Here is an 18,108-nt window from a genome sequence, read left to right on the forward strand (position 1 = left end):
GATGAATTTCCAGGAAACTAGTTTTGATATGACTAGAATTTTGTTTATGTTGCTAAATCTTAAGCATTGTCTTCAACTCTACTCTTGTAAACTGACTCTTTAAGTGTCTCTTTCCTGATACAGTCGGGCTGAAAACGTAGTTCATGATGTCATTTTCTAATGTTGATTCTTCTGTGATAATACCCTTCAAAGTTACATGAGTAAACCTTTTGGATAGAGATGGAAAAACTGAAATGCCGGTATTTCCTTGTTTTATATGTAAGTTTTCCTCTTGTTAGTTGCAATTTATAAGTATTTTAACATTATTACATGATTGAAAATTAGTAAAAGAGTTGGATCTTTTAGTCCAAGAGTTATCTCACCTTTTACAAAGATTATGGGTAAGAAAAAGGTCAAAAGTGTGTTTATATATACAAAATTCTCAGGACCTGTGGTTTTCCTTTCTGTTGTCTTCTTGAAGAGCCTGACTGGCAGACCCTCATGCTGCTTTTCTGTCCTCTCCTCAATGTCCTTGCCCAAACTGAGATTATTTCGTCTACTGAACCTTCTCTCCACCCTTCCATGCTTGCTGAGTTTTGGTCTGTAAAACTTACAGTATTGCTATGCTTAAATCCTTATGATACTAGGTCCTCTTCTGCCAGATTTGAAGTTTTGTGTTTTCATAAAAAGATTTCCGTCATGTCTTTTTCTCATCCCTCCTCATGTATGAATAGATCCTCCTCTTCATGTACTGTATGCAAATAACATATACCCTTTCTTCTTGTGTTCTTGGTGTAATGATGTCTCTGCTCTGCCGTTTCAAATACCTCCTTAAAATACAATTTGTCCAAAATGCATTTTGACTCTTATAATCTCATCAACACTTTAAACTGAAGAATTTTTTTAAAGGTAAATGAATTCCAAATAATGGGTAATAAGTCGTTAGACTTTGAGATGGTTTTATCTGATGCACATTTTGTTGTTCCTCTACCAGAAGTGATAGTGAGTGGAATGATTAAAACGTTTGCCTCAGGGAAGTGTTTGTGTCACTCCCCTATGCAGTTTCCACTGCTAAACTGATAGTGGTAGATGTGGACATCTGCAGATCCATCTTCAGTAGCATCCAGAGAAGATTAAGTATCACTCACATTTTTAGTATTGTGAACAGAAAAATATGATACAATGTGTACAGAGGTGCCCCCGAGTTCAACTCCTTACAGAAATTGAACTGAACTGTCTTGAATAGATAGATAAAGACTTCCGAGACTGCTAATGGTGTCTTGTGATAGGACTAAAGATTATTCAGGCTTACTTGAGAAGGCAAAAGGAAATAATTTTTTAACTGAAGAATTGGCACAGCTCAGTTCCTGCTGGCAAGAGGGAGAAGAGTCATAGTTCACCTACCTGTTATATTCTTGTGCTAGTGTAGTGTACAGGCTTTGAGAGGAGGTCTAGGAAACAGCTGGCCCCCTGAAATGAATTGAGAAGAACACACTCCACATGTGGAGCATGCAAGGAATTCTCTAAAAATCTGAAATCGTGCAGGCTGGAAATGCATTTCCAGTCTTGTAATCCTTTCCTTTGAACCTAAGAATATGTAAGTCTTTCTAGCATGATGGGATGCAGTGAGAAGCTCCCTTTTAATGTAAACCTGTGCCTTCAGAAACTACTTTACATTCATGGAAAGCAACAGAAGATAGGATGTTATCACAAAAATGTTGGAGAAAGCAGTTTTCTTGAGTCTAAATGGACTTATGGCCCCAAGAAAAACAAGCACTAGGGGGCACATGTTTTGCTGCCATAATCATGTACTTTTTATTTGATTTCAGTGAAGCTTCCTCAGTTTAACACTAGCAAAAATAAACAGTAAAAAAGAAACTTACCGTATGTAATTTTTCCAAAGGCCCAGTTCTAAGGAAGTTATTTACTGGTAACACAGAGGGAGCAAATAAGCAGCTTCACTTCTTTCCTAACATTATAGTTTTAAATCTGCAGCCCCTGCTGCTACTGCTGTGTCTACACTTGGAAGAGATCTTTAATAGTTGATTAGGAAACAGGGGGTGTAGCAGGAAGCACGTCGTTTGGCACGTACAAGTGGCAAAATAGGAGAATAGAACCAGAATAGAAGAGAACTCTGGAGATTTAGTATTAAAGCATCTTGCGCAGAGCAGGACAAACTTCAGATTTCCTGCAGAGATTTCATATGAAACTTCTTCAGTTTTACATGATTACTTCTTGGACGAAATCTGATGAGCATTTATTTTTCAATATACAGTTGAATGCATTTCCTAGTCCTAAAATAATCCCCGTGTTGTGTGGTTTGTGGGTTCCCGCCGCCTCCCATTCTGTACTCAGTGGACAGAGATGTGCTCATTTATAGGTATTTGGGAGGGTGTCACTTGTTCTTCTGGATGATTCGGTCTTTCTCCTGAATACAGAAAAAGTTTGAGATTAGACTACACACAAAATTTTATGAATTCTCCCCTTGATCGTTCAGTCGGATGTATTTCCTGTTGGTAGCCAGGTTCCTAATAACTTTTTAAGTTTATTCTTTCAATCTGTAGTAGATACCTAGCATTATCCAGTCTCAGACAATAAATGCAGATTTTTCCTAGTCTTCTCCAAAATGACTCTGAATCGATTTTTTTTTTTTTTTCAAATCATGCTATCCTTTTAGTTCCTTTGACTTTTTGCATCCCTTATATGCAACTGCATTGTAAGCTGTTGTAATATTCTCTGAATATCGCATATTCTTCTTTATATCTGCCCTACAGTAGTTATTCTGCTGTTGAACTGTTCTTCGTTATCCAGTGTCACATTATGTATAAAGGTATTCTTAAAAAATAACTTTGTTTATGCTGCCTGTCCTTTTAATCTCTCCATAGTCATTTATCCAGGATTGTGTCATAGTCTACCCAGTGCTGCTTTGTTCTTTTTTTCTGGGGCCTCAAATCATCTGAAACAATAATTTATACTAGCCATTACAGTCTGAGGGTGGAAGAAGGCCAAGACATGAAGGGGGTGGTAACTTCTCTTTGTTATATTTGAAGGGAAGAGAAAGCTTTGGTTTTTAGTATAAAACCCCTTTTTCTTTTTTGAAACAGAAGCAGCAAACTTCAAGGTGAAAATAGCCTAGGTTTTAACTTATATTAATTGATGACATTTTGCGAGGGAAGGATGCTGAGCACCAGAGGTGATGAATGTGATTCACCCTGTCCTGCTCTGTGCATTCTGTCTGCTAACCAGAGGTCCTGGTTCTTTTAGGAGCTGTGTGATGACTCACACTGATCATCACAGATGAGCAAGGAAGTTGGCATCCAAACTGGAATTGCAGTCATTGTTGCAGCCTCAGTCACTCTTCTGCTGGTGGATTGAGGGTTGGGGGAGAAGGAGGTATTAAAATGTGGATTATTCTTTGTGCTGGGGTAATTGTGCTGGAATCACATTGAATAATTTCTTATTTTTTTATATGTACTGGTAATTTCATAATTGCAGGAATTGTTAATAATGGCATTCCATAAATAAGTTGGTCATGCAGTAAAGAATATTGGGGGAAATAACGTGTTTGTTCAGTGTTCCTTTCTGATGTGTGTTCATTAGCAAGTTTTAAAATTGTTTTGTGCTTCCTTCTTTTATCTGGAGTGACTGAGGCATGTTGATTTTCTTCTGTGTAATAACTGATGTCATTTTCCCCAAGTTAGTTGCCAGGAGATGTGGCTGCTATAAAGAACTGCTTGCTGCCCCACTGGTTTGAGTAGGGTGACAACTTCTGGGCAGGAGGCAACTGGAAGGAGAATGGAGGTTAGATATGATAGGTTTTGCAGTTCTTTGTATGTCATGCCTTCCTGCCAAAATACAGGTTCTGATTCTCCTGGCATTGCCTGTCCTTCATTGCACTAAATCAGTGTCAGGAAACAATGTATTGTTGTGCTCATTGCACCATTACTAAGTAGTGTGTCTTGTGTTAAACCTAGGATTTTTATCCTTTGCGCACTCTTCACTTGTTTATTGCAATATACTGATGGCATCAGTGCTGTTGAATTGCGATACTAACTTTGCCAAAAAGTTTGGAAAGCAATATTCCCTCTGATCTCTGTTTTGAATGATCATCTACAATTTCTGTATGTACAAAATTGCTACAGGTTTGAGCCTAGACAGGGCAAGAGTTTTTTGTAGAGGTGCCATTTATAACTAAGGTCACTGTAAATACGTAGATGGAGGCAAATGGTAGAATATTCAGAAGTGCTGAAACTGTCTTGAAAGTTTAGTGAAAGAGAATTCCTACATTGTCTAGATGCCTTTTGAAAAATATTACTCCAACTCTGTAAAATCCTGTTTACCCTCACTTGTTTTCCTCATATTCCACTGCAAGTTTCGAACACACTGGGAAATTTATTTAATGCCAGCTACTGAAAACCAGTTGAAATTTCTGAAAGGTTATATCCAACGTTGTTGCATTTCACAGCTTAGAAACCATTTTGTACATGATTTCTTGTAATTCTGTTCCTAAATCTCTTCAGTTCCTTAGGACTGTGCATTTCCACTGAAAATTTGCCATTTCCTTCTTGTCCTACCTCTGAGTCTTCTAATTTCTTCCCTTTGAAGTTTATCTTCTAAAACTTCTAGAATCTCCTTCCTCCCTACACACCCATTCTCATTTAAAAAATACACACACACACACACACACACACACACACACACACACACACACACACCAAAAAAACCACAATAAAACCCCCAACCAACCACCACCACCAAAAGCAACCAACCAACCAACCACCTTCTGCAATGTTCCAGTACATGGCAGGTAAGGCTGTAAAACTTTAGTGTGTTGTTTGCTAGTTTAGTGGAACCACTTGCAAATAGAAACAATGTATGAAATCTCTGCATTTTTTTTAGTTGCACTTTATTCTGTTGTGGTTTTGTTCAGTGATTTCGGAACGTATGTTAGCTTTGATCTTTCTGAACAACTACACTAAACCTGCATTAAGGAAGGTGCTTGTCTGAGGTTTCTGAAGTTCAGGTATGTTTCTATTGAGAACTTTTTATGCTTTACTAGTCACTTGTTCTTTGCTAAGATACACAATTGTGTTCGAGCCACATATAAAGTGTTTAATGTAAATTGGTCTAATCAGATTATTATGTTACTTTGTCTTTAGGGGTTTGCCTTTTGTCTCTGGGGTTATGCCTTTCTCTTGGGCTTTTTTTTTTTTCAATTTAAAAAATTGTGCAACAACAGTTGTCTTAGAGGAGGAAGTCTAGTGAGTAAAATATTCATTGCATTGCAGAATAGCTTGCATAGAGACCATCCAGTAGATTTTAAGGAGCATGATCTAAGAAGTTACTTATTGCCATCCTATATCTACTAGCAAATAGGTATGTCGCAGGGAGAGTGGGGACTGTTGAAACATCTCAGACTGTGCTACTTCAGATATTTGCAGTAGGTTTGCTATTGTAGTGCTATAACAAAGAAAAAAACCCACCTAATCAAAGCCATGTTCACTTCAAGCCTGTTCACTTTAAGTTGTGCATCACTGCAATTATAGGAGTGATTGCATGTTTGTGCACTTGTGTGTGTGTGATTGAATTACTGTGGGTAGAGTGCTCTCATCTCTAATTTTAATTATGCTCAATTTATGGTAGTTGGACTTTACCTAAGAGTGTTGTAATTGGGCAGATGAGTATTATGTGAACCCAGGGCTTCACTTTGGTGAGATTGCTTCTGTTAACTCTGGTTGCTTTTTTATTAACCCCTGAAGGAAACCAAATAAAAGATTGTTTACGATTTATTTGAAAAAATCAGATCAGAAAAAGCATACAATGTGTTTAAGCCTCATCAAATGTAATAAGTGACAATGTTTGTAGCTTAAAGTACTCTCCTGTGTGCCACAGTAGAATGAAGTCCATCTGTGGCCATGACTGGTGACCATCAGAGGTCTCTACCGTTGCAATTAGATTTAGCAGCATCCTAAGATTTCTTTCCTTTGCCAGAGCCCGCAGAGGCCAATGCACACTTGGATCATGTGTGTACTTCCTTTAAATTCCACATGCAGGTTTTATTAAAAAAACTTGCACAGCTTGTAGCTCTATTTACTTGCCACTTAACCTGCACAATGACATCCTGCTTTGCTTTCATGAGTGCAAGTCACAGAATCTTGGGCCTGTTGATTCTGTTGCCATGGAAAATTTGCCTTGGTGCTTGGCCCTGTCGGTTCCTGCTGCTGGGCTCCATGGGACCAAGAGCTAGTGGGGCTTTGTAGCTCCTGGGTTTATTGCCCATTTTATGGGTAAGGAGTGGAATTTTATGTACAGTGCTTCCTGTGTGTTCCTTTGTGGATGTTATCTGGATAATAGTGGATAGGTTTGTGGTGTGTTTGGTTTGGGGTGTGGGGGGGGTTTTGTGTGTGTTTGGTTAAATGTAGAAATGGAAAGTCCTTGTTCTAGTTCTCATTGAACTGCTATGTAAGCTGAAATTGTGCTAGAATATTTTTCTAAAATGCAAAAGAGAATCTGAAGTTTCTTATGAAATGCTTTTAGTTTAAAAACAAACCAAACTAAATACCACCAACAATCAGACATGTTATTTATGGGTAGGAGAGTGTTGTTTTTACTGTTTACAAAGCAAAACATTCTAATACCCATTTACTAATAGAATCCATTTCTTCTTTATGGGTACTGCAAAGCTCTCATTCAGTTGGGATTCTGGGGTTAAGGGATCTAAGTGCTCTGTGGTGCTTGTTTGGAAAGCTGAGATCGCCCTTCTTTTAACCTTGGAACATTGTTACATCTTGCATTATGTTGAAAAAATGCACTTGATGAATAGCACTCAAATACAATGAATCATAAAGCCAGGCCTCAGTCTGTAAGTTTTTATAGCACTAAATTTTAGATTTTGATCAGGCTCGTGTTTCAAATTACTTTGGATGGTTAAAATCATTAAGATGGCAGTCTGGGTGGTTGAAGTCACTCAAAGTCAGCTGCAAGGTATGCTGGCCAAAGAGTAAGGGTTTGATTGAATTTCTGGCTTACATACCTCTCTTGCTATAATTAGTTTTCTATTAATGGTTCAAAGTTCTGTTTCAGTTTATCACTTCTTTCCAGTCTATGTAGCATGTTTACAGATGAACGCTTCAAAAATTGCCATTTATAGATTCACTCTTAGTATAGCTGTGGAGATGGGGAAAAACCCAAGATCCTGTTCAGAGACTTGAGATTAAATTTAATGTTTTCATGCTGACTTTTTGGCATGTGCAATAGAAAAATACCATGCCATGCTTTTAGAAAGACAATGAACATAAGAATCTAGGTAGAGGTGTATATACTTGTTTATGGTGAAATGAAATTCAAACAGGAAGGTAAATTACACTGTGGGTTTCAATTCCATTTATCTCAAGTTTGTTTGGCCTGACAATAATAAGCATCAGGATAAATATGATTTCACTAAGGTAAAACAGTCAGGCTCTCTCTTCATGACTCTCCCCTGGAGTGTAAGAAAATGGGTTTGAATTTTCCCCTTTTTGATCAAGACTAAGGGCTTGCTGTGTGTGTCACTGAGCATGCAAGGTTTCCTTTTACTGGTACAGCTTGCAGCAGGTTAATGACCCACCTGAAAGTTCTGTCAAAGCTGTAATACAACATTGCCCTCACTGGGCATATCCTCTGTTGTCTCCTCTGCTTACTTTAAAACCATTTGTCTCCCAGAACATTACATAACTGTCATTGCAAGAATTTAGAGATTTTGTGAAGAACTAGGGGGATTTGTTTTTAGTCCTGCTGGTTACTGAAATTGATGTTTTTAGATGGAAGGACAAGAACTGTGCGCAGCATTTAAGATGCAGGCATATGGATTATGCCAGCATAGTAAAACCCTTTTTTTCTTTACTGTCAGGTCTTCTCTGGGAAATCCTAACATTGTTTACCTCAATGAGCTAGTGTTCTTTTAGAATTTTCTTAATTGACTTCAGAGACTGTTATGCTTAGTAGTAGTAACTGATTTGTAGTTCAGTATTTTATGTAATCCTAGAGCTCTTTCTTCACTATGCACATGAATTTGAGTTTATTGACACTGCTTGTGGTCCATTTTACTGACTGATCACTGGGTACCGTGATAGCCAGCTTCAGTTCAGGACCCCTTGTTTAGGTGGAATATATCCTACCCGCTAAACTGGACTGTGGATCACGTGCCGATTTTTGGGAAACCATTTTGGCAAGTGTTGTTCCATGAAAACCTGCTATTCCAAATTAGCATCCTTTAATTTAAGATTTTCTATCCCTGTTACTAACATTATGAGAACATTTTAGTGGTGAAGTACTTCCATAGCTGTAGAGGATAAGAGCAAATGGGAAGGTGTCTGAAGCCATTCAGTAAATGGGCAGGACTGCAGAGCTACGTACTGCAGTCCAGTGGACCTAGTCATTTCTGTTACAGTTGCCATCCCCAAGCTAAAATTTCATACTGAATTCCTCCTCATTTTTACTGAATTTCAGTAAGTTGCTGCTGAGACCAGGTTATCTTGCAATATTTGTTTCTCATCACAAGCTTTACAAACGAATAGTGTTGTCTTCAAGGGTTTTGAAGGTGGTTGCATTTGGAATTCACTTTGTATTTGACCTGGCTGAGTACATATTTGGCAACATTTGGATCATAGTCTACAATGCATGGGTTTGAAGCAGGTTGGGATTAATTTTTTGGTGTGTTTATTTCGTAACAGCTTGGTTGCAAATAGCTTTCCAGCTGCAGCTGTGGCTGTAGCTTTTAATGTTTTTGTGCAGTTTGCAGGAGTTGATTTGCTTGCTTTTTTGTAATGAAGCCTACTGGAAACACACTAAGTGTTCTAAAAAATGGTATCTAAATAAACACAACCAAATTTAAAAGAAGATTTTTGATCAGTGACACTAAGAGCTTGAAGTGAGCATGCTACTATGGTGCAGAGTGCTAAACTTTCTAGGATATGACATAAAATTTACCTGGGAGAGCAGGTTCTAGTGCACGGTTGTGCTGTAATTCTTCAACTTCTGGTGTGCGCTTTTACTACTGAGAGTTAGCCAGCCAGTGACAGATATATTTGGTTTATGGTTTTCTTGGCATTATTCCTTACTGTAATTATACTGTAGGTGCAGAAGGTGTATTCTTGAGAAGTCTTAATTCTAGTATGAAACTTCTCCATACACATGTGTATATATGCTTACGCATACACATTTATACTTACCTTTTTCTGTTTGAGGACGTTTTATTTAAGTTAGGGACGGGGCACTGTGTGTATATTTTTGAGCAACAAGCTTCAGTTTCCTATGTATATACAAAATTGCAGCTATAATATCATGGCCTTTTCCAGATGTATCAATGTTTGGTACCAGTCTGTTTAATATGTTGTCCTGAAGATCACCCCTGCCAAAAACACCCACCCACCACCAAAACTAGTGTATAGTTATATAGTGGATGTACTGGAAGTTCAGTGTCCCTAAGAAGTATTTGTAAAGTATTTAAGAAAAAAGATGACCAAGTCAGGATACCTATGAGGTATACTGTGAAATGTAAACACTCAATATTGTACACTTTAAATATCCCACTTGGATATAAGCTTCATGGATGGCAAGCAGTGTATTAAGCTCAGTTTTGCAATTCAGGATTTGTTAGCTAGAGGAAGATTAATATAATAAGAAAAAAAATGAAAAGAGAGGAGGAACAGAAGTGGGTCTCTGTGTGGCAGATTTTGTTTGGTCAGTGTAGTTTATGTGGTTATCAATCATTAAACACACACCTTAAATATTTTTCTGTTACATACTCTGCAGCCAGTTTTGTGAGACATCCTCAGTGACATGGTGATAAGGCGGTGGTTGGTATTGATCAGATACATGAAATGTTGCTGATTAAGTGATTTTTCATTTAGTACAGTCATAGGGTATCTCAAAAATTCTTTCAAGTGATGTTTTTTACCGACTAATAGGGGAGGCAGCAGAGGTATTATGGCTTTCTCAGTGAGCCAAATTGATTTCTGTTCTACAAAGTAGACTTTGAAGTAAACATGGCAAGTGAAAATAAATGTAATGTTTTGCCTAATGAAAATAATGAGAAAAAGCTGCAACCAAAAACTAAAGGAAAGCAAATCCAGAGCAGATGTTCCACCTCTTTCTCACACAGACATGCTTAAATACACAGGGATGGCCTTCCAGGCATGGTTGTTAAGATAACACCACTGAATCTGTTTAAGATAGTGTGCTGAGACAGTGTTACTGGGGAGGTTTAATTCTAAAAGAATAATAAGCTGATGGGCCAGGAGGCCTGTTCTTGTTCCTTTAAAATTGCACCGATTTTGTTTAGAATGTCAAATCAAATATTAAACGCACCTTGCTTACTTGATGAATTTTTTCTCTTGTAGCAGTGGGAGACTGTCGAAAGTTAAAATCTTCTCTGTTTCAGTTTTTAAAATCCATAATATTAGCCCTTCATTATCTCATTCTTTATCAGTTAGCTTTTGTTTCATAACTGGAAACTACCTGTTCCAGTATCATACTGTTCAAATAACTTTGTGCACTTTTGCTGTACTGTATAGCTTGATGCAAATAGCCTGTACAGCTGTAGGAGCTCATATGGCTTCCTGCTTCATGAGGAAAGGAGAGGAGAGGAGAGGAAAGGTGCTGCAGGAGCTGTGGTGCTGGGCTGTCGACCCTTCAGATGATACCAGCTCACACTTTGGAAAAACTGTGGAAAAACTGATCAAATGAAAAGGCAGCATTTCTTTCTGTAAGTTTGATACTTTGAGAGGTAGCCATTTTCAACAGTACACAACACAATTTGAAGATTTGTTAATGCTTCCCCCAGGAAAATTGACAGATCTGTCATAGCTTAGAGTATAATTTTTTTTTAGAGAGACACTGGAGTTTTCTACTCAAGTTCTCTCCTGTCAGTTAGGTGGTTTGTATCTGTTAACATTTGCCCTATCTGTGGGTTGGCTATTATGTCAAATAGAATTATTAGATGTTCATCAGATGTTCAGTATAGCAGATACAAAGGTGTTACAAGAGGGTATTACCATAAAGTCAGTGTTTCCACCTGAACAATTATTTTAGAGTGGCAGATGGCTTTTTTATCTTTTGACAATATTTTATAGACGTAAATGAAATAGATACGATTTAACACAACATGGTCTGCTTTGTTGCACACATTGTAAAAGTAATGTAAAAGGTCTCAATTATATACTACTAATCTAGCAGAAGGAAATAGATGATAAATTTTCATATTTGTTAATTCCCCCCTGCCATGCCCATAGGAAATTAAATCTTTCTGAAGGTGACAAATTGACCAAATCCTCCAGCTGATCTAGACAGACTTTGAGTATTACCTAGTAATTGCAAATTTCTTTTATGCTGTTATTGCTTTTATGCTGTTTGGTCCAAAGTAGGAAGATTGCCAGCTCTTCATTCTATAGCATCTGCCCTGAAATTAATTAGGGTATTAGCTATGCACTGATTTTTAAGATGGATGCTATGAACTGTTTCCCTGTAGTCTGGCTAGTTATTTCACTGTTCAAAAGACAATAATTTCCATTTAGATAAGACCAGAGCTCAATGAAAAACTCTGTGTAATTCCTGGCATAAACTAATTCCTTTAGATAATCCATTACTCAGAAAACATTGTTTTCGCCATTTTAGACTTAAGGATTTATGATTTACCAAGGCCTTTCTGAGTTTTTAAGAGATATTTTCATGAAGTTAGGTAATATTTTAGCTAGATTTGGATTTTGAATGCAGAATCTAGAAAGCAACAATAAATTTTCCATTTCCCAGCCACAGAAGGGCAGAAAACAAATTTATTTATGCCCTGTTTAGGGCCAAGTCATATTTCACCCAAGGCAATAAAACTGCAGACTTCAGCTCTTCTCTTTTGGCAGAGCAAATGATATGGAAAATTGAATCTATACTTTTCATAGCACTGAGAATACAACTTTTTTTTTTCTCCCTCTATCTGCTTTAATTCATCAGCTGTGTAAGCAACTCTGCCTTCAGAAGGGGCAAGGGGGGTACAAAAGACCAAAGGCTTGTGGAGCGTTTTGTGTATGACACTGTGTGACACAACATGATGTGTACTGAAGGAGAATCTTCTCTTCTTGTTAAGAATTCTCCCCCAGACAGTTCTAGTAGACAGATGAAAAGCTGATGGGAATGGAGAAATAATTTGGGGGGTGAAGGGGAGGGGGAATTCCTAAAGGATTGGTTATGTATTGCTGTGTAAATTTGAAGGGACCAGGCCCAGACTGAGTACAGAGAAAATGGTTTTCGTATGTATTTTGTGAACTGGATGCCACATACCAAGGAAAATGACATGATTTTGTAAGGCAAATAATTATTATCCAGTAGCTAAAGGGAAGTGTAAAAAGTAATTATTACATCTAAGGTAACAAACTGAGAAGAGAAATCTAAGTTAAGGCTGACAGTTGGTGGCAAATGTTCTGAACAATTTTATGACCAAATCTGTAGAAGGACTTGCTGATGCAGAGAAGGCGTTTCAGTAGGTTGTGGACCCTGGCTATGCCAGCTTTAGTCCGTGCTCTTTTTTGGCTGGCACTTCTTACCATTTTTTCCCCTCTGTATTGCAGAATCATAAAATCATTCTGGTTGGAAGGGACCTGAAGGGCTAGTCCATCCTACTGCTCACAGCTGGGCCAACACTGAATTCAGACTAAGAGAGAGATTTTACAACCTCTCTGAGCAACTGTTTGTTATTCTGGTGAGCCTTATTATCCTTGCAGTGATCTCCCCCTTCAGAGCCTTACCTGTTTCATTTGGCTGTTATCTCTCATTCACCAGCCGGAGTCAATTGACCTGTAAATGCAGAGTTAAGGTTAGCTGGCGATGTTCTTCCAGCATGCTGTGTTCACTAAAACTTGAATTTCTAATAAGTGCTATAGGAGATGAGGGCTGTATGCTGATTAACTCATGTCTTTGGTCAGTCTGGAAGCACTGACTGTATGAGGTGGAAATACAATTAAATGGTGGAGGCAATTTTTGGAGCAGTTTAACAAAGCTGGGTGTATAATGCAGGTCACTGACACACTGCTTGGTATGGAAGAGGAAGTGTATGTGTGTGTGTGGGGGGGGTCGTTTGCCAGTCCCCACATTTCTGATCACATGTAAGAGATGTACATGTGCAATGAGAATTGTGACAGAAAAGACATGGCATTGAAATATCAGTCTGTTTTCAGTAGTAAAGACAAAAATAGGTGTTCTAGTCCAGTGCTACCTGCTTTCCTAGTCTAGGCCAAATGGCCTTCCAGACAGTGTTGGTCAGGTGTTGCCATGATCAAATTGAAGCTGAAGGGGTTTATTCCATAGTGCTTCATGAAGCTGAAGTTGTTAAATTTGTTTTTTAGGAAGGTAAATTAGACTGTGAAACATTTCACTCTATGTTCATTTGTAGTTACTTTAGTGAAGAGAATACATTTAGGAGAAAATGTTTACTAAGATTATTACGGTTACCTAGGTTCATAGCTGAGAAGTGGCTGATCTAAGTAAAATTTGCTATGTATGCTCTGGAAGTTAGTAGCAGTTGGGAAGGGGGAGCATATTGCAAGCTTGATTTGTGGTTATGATGTCCAAGGATTAAACAAGAATACTCTATTTCTTCTTCTCACGCCTTGTTTCCTCTTTAATGTCTTGCCACCCTTTCCAATTAATTATTTTTCCTTTCTTGTCCTACAAAGTCACCGTCATGTTGCAGAGTATTAATACGTAAATTCTTTGCTGTCCTGTACATTATGATGAATAATGCAAATATGAACCACCTCCTGTAATTTTTAGAATGAAAACTAAGCTAAGAATTCTCAACTTTTATAGCCAGAGGAGAGAAATGAGCACCTCTAAGGCCCGAGTCAATTAAACACATTTACATGTGTATGTAGAGGATGAGGTGGGTTGTCCTTAAAACACATAATTTCTCTCAGTAGGTACAAGAAGGGTGTATTTAAGGTGACCAGGCGAAATGAAGAGGCTAGGGGCAAGTTGTATGAGTGCATGTCATCCCTGAGTATTTCTGGAGGAAAGTTTTTCCTTGGTTGTGATTGGTCTTGTAGCCCAGGAGAGAACCTGGACTACATACATAGAAGAGTGACCCCTACCCAGCTGGCTGTGCTTACATTTCTGCTTTTTCTGGCTTCTCTTTTCCTTTTGCCCATCTAGGTGTCCATGCTTCTGGGCTAGTTTTTCTCTGCCTTTCCTCTCCCCAGATCCTGATGTAGGCATCAAGATGGCTTGTGTGCTTTTCTAGTGTACTGCCTCATTTTCAGAGATCTTGGAGCCTGGCTCATATAAAGCTCTAAGAAAGTAGAGAGACTTAAACATGCTGAGAGTTAAGAGACTGCTTTCTTCATTTCCCCAGGATCCTGGAATACATCTGGATTCTGGCTGGGGAAGCGGGCAATCCAGGAACCTGTCTGTAGGCTGAATTGGGTGTCCGAAGGCAAGGGTTGAAGCACAGCAGTTAGCATCTCAAACCAAACAAATCTTATTGTAATCATGTTAAAATAACTGAGGGAAAGAAATAAAACTCAGGAAAGGATTAATATTGCTATGATGTTCTCACTCATGCAGGGAGATAAATTTTCTGTAATCTGAAACCTTCATAAGCCAATTAAACAGGTAGTTTAGGGCTGCCAACTCTGTGATTAATAGACACTCACTTTAAGAAACATACTTTCAGAGATTTGGTTTTGGTGGTGATGTGAAATGTTTTTTTGGGCAGAGGGTTGTTTGTGTTCTTTTTTAGCTTTCTTGAGTTTAAATTCTAACATCTTGAAATCATTTGTGCATATGTGAATGAAAATCCGCCTCAGGGAGAGACTGCCAACTCAATCAATACTTTGTTCACCTTAAGGTAAAATCCAAAAGAAGTACACAGTTCAGTTAGTATTTTCTGTGAACAAAATAGAAGTTAATGTTTCAGACGTATAGGTTGATGTTTCTAAAAACATAACAATTTATTATACCGTTTTAAACATTGCTTCTGTTTTCCTTCAAAAGTCATCTATACTGACTTGCACAGTTAGATTCTGAAGAATTTTCAGCACCTTGCCTGGGGGAGTACCTTTATGCCATCCCCTCCTTTCTCTGCCCACGTTCATCTTCATTTTCCATCCCTATTCTTCCGTTGTCTTGTAGGTTTTGTCCTGCAACCTCCAGTGCACTGTTTGAGATAGCCACCATATTTTGTGCTTATGTCCCATGATACTGGACACTTTTTTACTTTTCTCCAAGTTATCTGACTCTTTCCTGGAAATGTCTGGCACACTTCTTAGGTGTGTTGTTCTTTCAGCCTAGTACCATTAACTCAGGAGGCTTTTCATGTATGTGTTTTTACAAATTTGTTCTCTTGGCATCATGGTTCACCTTTCAGAAAGAGATGATAGTGTGGCAGACTTTCTCAGTGTTGTTTAGAAGTAAAAATAATTTAATTAGCACCTGAAAACAAAAGCATTTACACCTGTTTCTCTGAGTCAGTTCATTTCTCATCTCTACAGGCAATTTGTTCAAGTGTTTCTCTATTAAGAATTTTTTTTTCCCCTTACATCAAGTCCCAAGTTTCCTTTGTTTCAGCTTCTGACCAGAACTGCCTGTTGCTATCACTCTAGTTTTCTGTAAGGAGGCTCTGGGAGACTGTGTAAAGAATGTTCTTGAAGTAAGCAATAACCAATGCGTTCCCCTCATTCACAAAGCCTTCACAGTCCTTCATCACTGAATGCAGTCAGTTTGGCTGTGCTTGATTTGCCCTTGGTAAATAATGCTATTTGTTCCTAATTGTCTTTTGTCTTTCTGCCTGGAAATACATTCTGTCAGGTCTCGTTCCATAACTTTTCCAGGAACTGAGGTGAAGCCTTAGGTTTCCAGATCCTCCTCCTCACTTTTTTTAAGATGCACATAACAATAGACATGGAAGCGCATTTTATGTTTTAGCTGTATGTGTCTAGAACAGAGGGTTTCGGAAGGACCACGTCTGAGTACATGTCAGACCATTGTGAACCCTGCCTCTCCGTACCACTCTTGGTCTGAGACAGAATGACAGTGCTGTCAGCAAGATCAGCAACATATAATATTAGAAATGATCATCAAGTTTCTTAGTTTTGGCATACAAAATATATTTAGTTAATACAGAGAAGAAAGAATATTTATTTTCCTTGTTCTGAGTAATTATTTTTCTCCACTTCTTTATTAATTTAAAAATCCTCCAATTGAAGTTGCCAGGGGCTTTTAAGATTAAGTGATTACCGGTGATTTCTTTTTTGAATAGTGACTAAGACACTGTCTTGCTTGTAGAATGTAGGTATTATATTAAAAGAGCCCCAAGTGCCAAGAAAATCTATTTTGTAAGATTGCTTGTGGAGATTTAGCCTTGAGTATTCTCTGAGCTTCAGTATGTAGGAAAAAGGTGGGAATTAAATGCAGCAGCTTTTTTTTTTTTGTCTGAATACAGGAGGAGTGATAACAGGGAACTATATACTGGGATTTGCACCTTCCATTTGGTGGTCTTGTTCTCTTAACGTTGGCACCAGAAATTGCTAAATCTAAGTATGGATACTTTTATTAGCTTCCAGATATCTTTTTGGAGTTCACCAAACATGGAGCCTGTAGCAGCATGTCTTTTGCTGTACTAGGTAGTGCCATTATTGGAAAACTCGGAATCCTGTTCGGGGTAGCACTGCTATGTCCAGGGAGTAGTAGTCTGAAAGAAAGTTTACTTTTCCTACGTAGTTTTCTTCCCATTTTATCATACCAACAGATGTTATAAGGTAGAAACAATCTTGGTTAGGCTAAATAATCACTGCAGAGATTTCTACATCTACTTTTCTGGTTTAGGGCTTTCAGGAAATAATGTTTTATTTTTCATCTTGTCTTCAGGAGATCAAATAAACTGAGTTTTCTAATACTTCATATACTATATTAACAGAATCACAGAATGTTAGTGATTGGAAGGGACCTCAAAAGCTCATCCAGTCCAATCCTCCCGCCGGAGCAGGAACACCCAGATGAGGTTACACAGGAAGGTGTCCAGGCAGGTCTTGAATGCCTCCAGAGAAGGAGACTCCACAACCCCCCTGGACAGCCTGTTCCAGGCTCTGTCACCTTCACTGAGAAGAAGTTTCTTCTCAAGTTTAAGCGGAACCTTTTGTGTTCCAGTTTGTACCCATTACCCCTTGTCCTATCATTGGTTGTCACTGAGAAGAGCCTGGCTCCATTCCTTTTATTTAAAATAGTTTCCTTTTTATTTTTGCCGTAATGTCTCCATTTGGTCCACAATTTTCTTGAACTGAGCAGAGAAACTTCAAAAAAAAGTACTTCAGCTGGGGCCTTATCAATGCCAAGTGGAGTGGAAGGGCATTGCCTGTCTTGTTCTTCAGATGACATGCAAAGGAAGAGCTATTGATTTTGTCTCAGAGACAGTCTGAGTCATGGCTTTGTCAAAGACAGCTTTATTATCCAGTGGTTAGCTCAGTTGAGATAGGATTTTTGGCCAGTATGACTAAGACCAAGATCCCGAAGGAAAATGAGAAGGTACAGTGCACCACTCGTGATAATTGCTGTGGTGACTGTGGCAGTCTGACAATTTCTTTAAACATCTATCAATCCACTGTTAGAAGTAACTCCCATACTAGACACTCTGACTCATGGCAAAGAGATGGTACATCATTCTAATCTTTCTTTTCTGCGTTGGAAAGTAGGATACTTGGATGAAAATCAAAAGTTGACCTAATGCATTTTGTATAAGAGGAGGAAGGATCTGTAAGAAAAAGACAGGTTAAAACCATCTCAGCTGGACTGTGATCAGTGCTCGTTTCTTTCCTTTTCCCTTAGATGTGCTAAGGGAAATGTAGAAGCTTGTTTGTGCCTTGGGAAAATTAACCAGCGTTTTATTGATTGTGAAGTGCCTTATCTGGGAAGAGCTTCAGAACCTTGTGGAACTGCGTGTTGTCTCTGGATAATCAGAAAGGCCGCCGCTGTATGGTACCAGCGTGTGGGGACAAGGTCATTGGTGCTCATTGAGCATGTGTATTGTCTGTGTGTTCTGTCACACTGATAAGAGCTTGGGAGGTTTTGACTTAAGTATGACATTTGTCAAGTTCTCACCAGACCCCTTACATG

The 18,108-nt window shown here is 38.4% G+C and overlaps 1 protein-coding gene across 1 annotated transcript in view; it reads left to right on the forward strand.

Moving 5' to 3' along the window:
* Positions 1 to 18,108, forward strand: part of LOC309440492 (catenin alpha-3) — a gene marked incomplete at its 5' end in the record, with an annotated part of 175,157 nt that overhangs the window by 48,052 nt on the left and 108,997 nt on the right. The window lies entirely within an intron of this gene.

The sequence above is a fragment of the Streptopelia decaocto genome (genome assembly GCF_964273445.1).
Source record: "Streptopelia decaocto genome assembly, chromosome: 5".
In the NCBI taxonomy this organism is placed as follows: Eukaryota; Metazoa; Chordata; class Aves; order Columbiformes; family Columbidae; genus Streptopelia; species Streptopelia decaocto.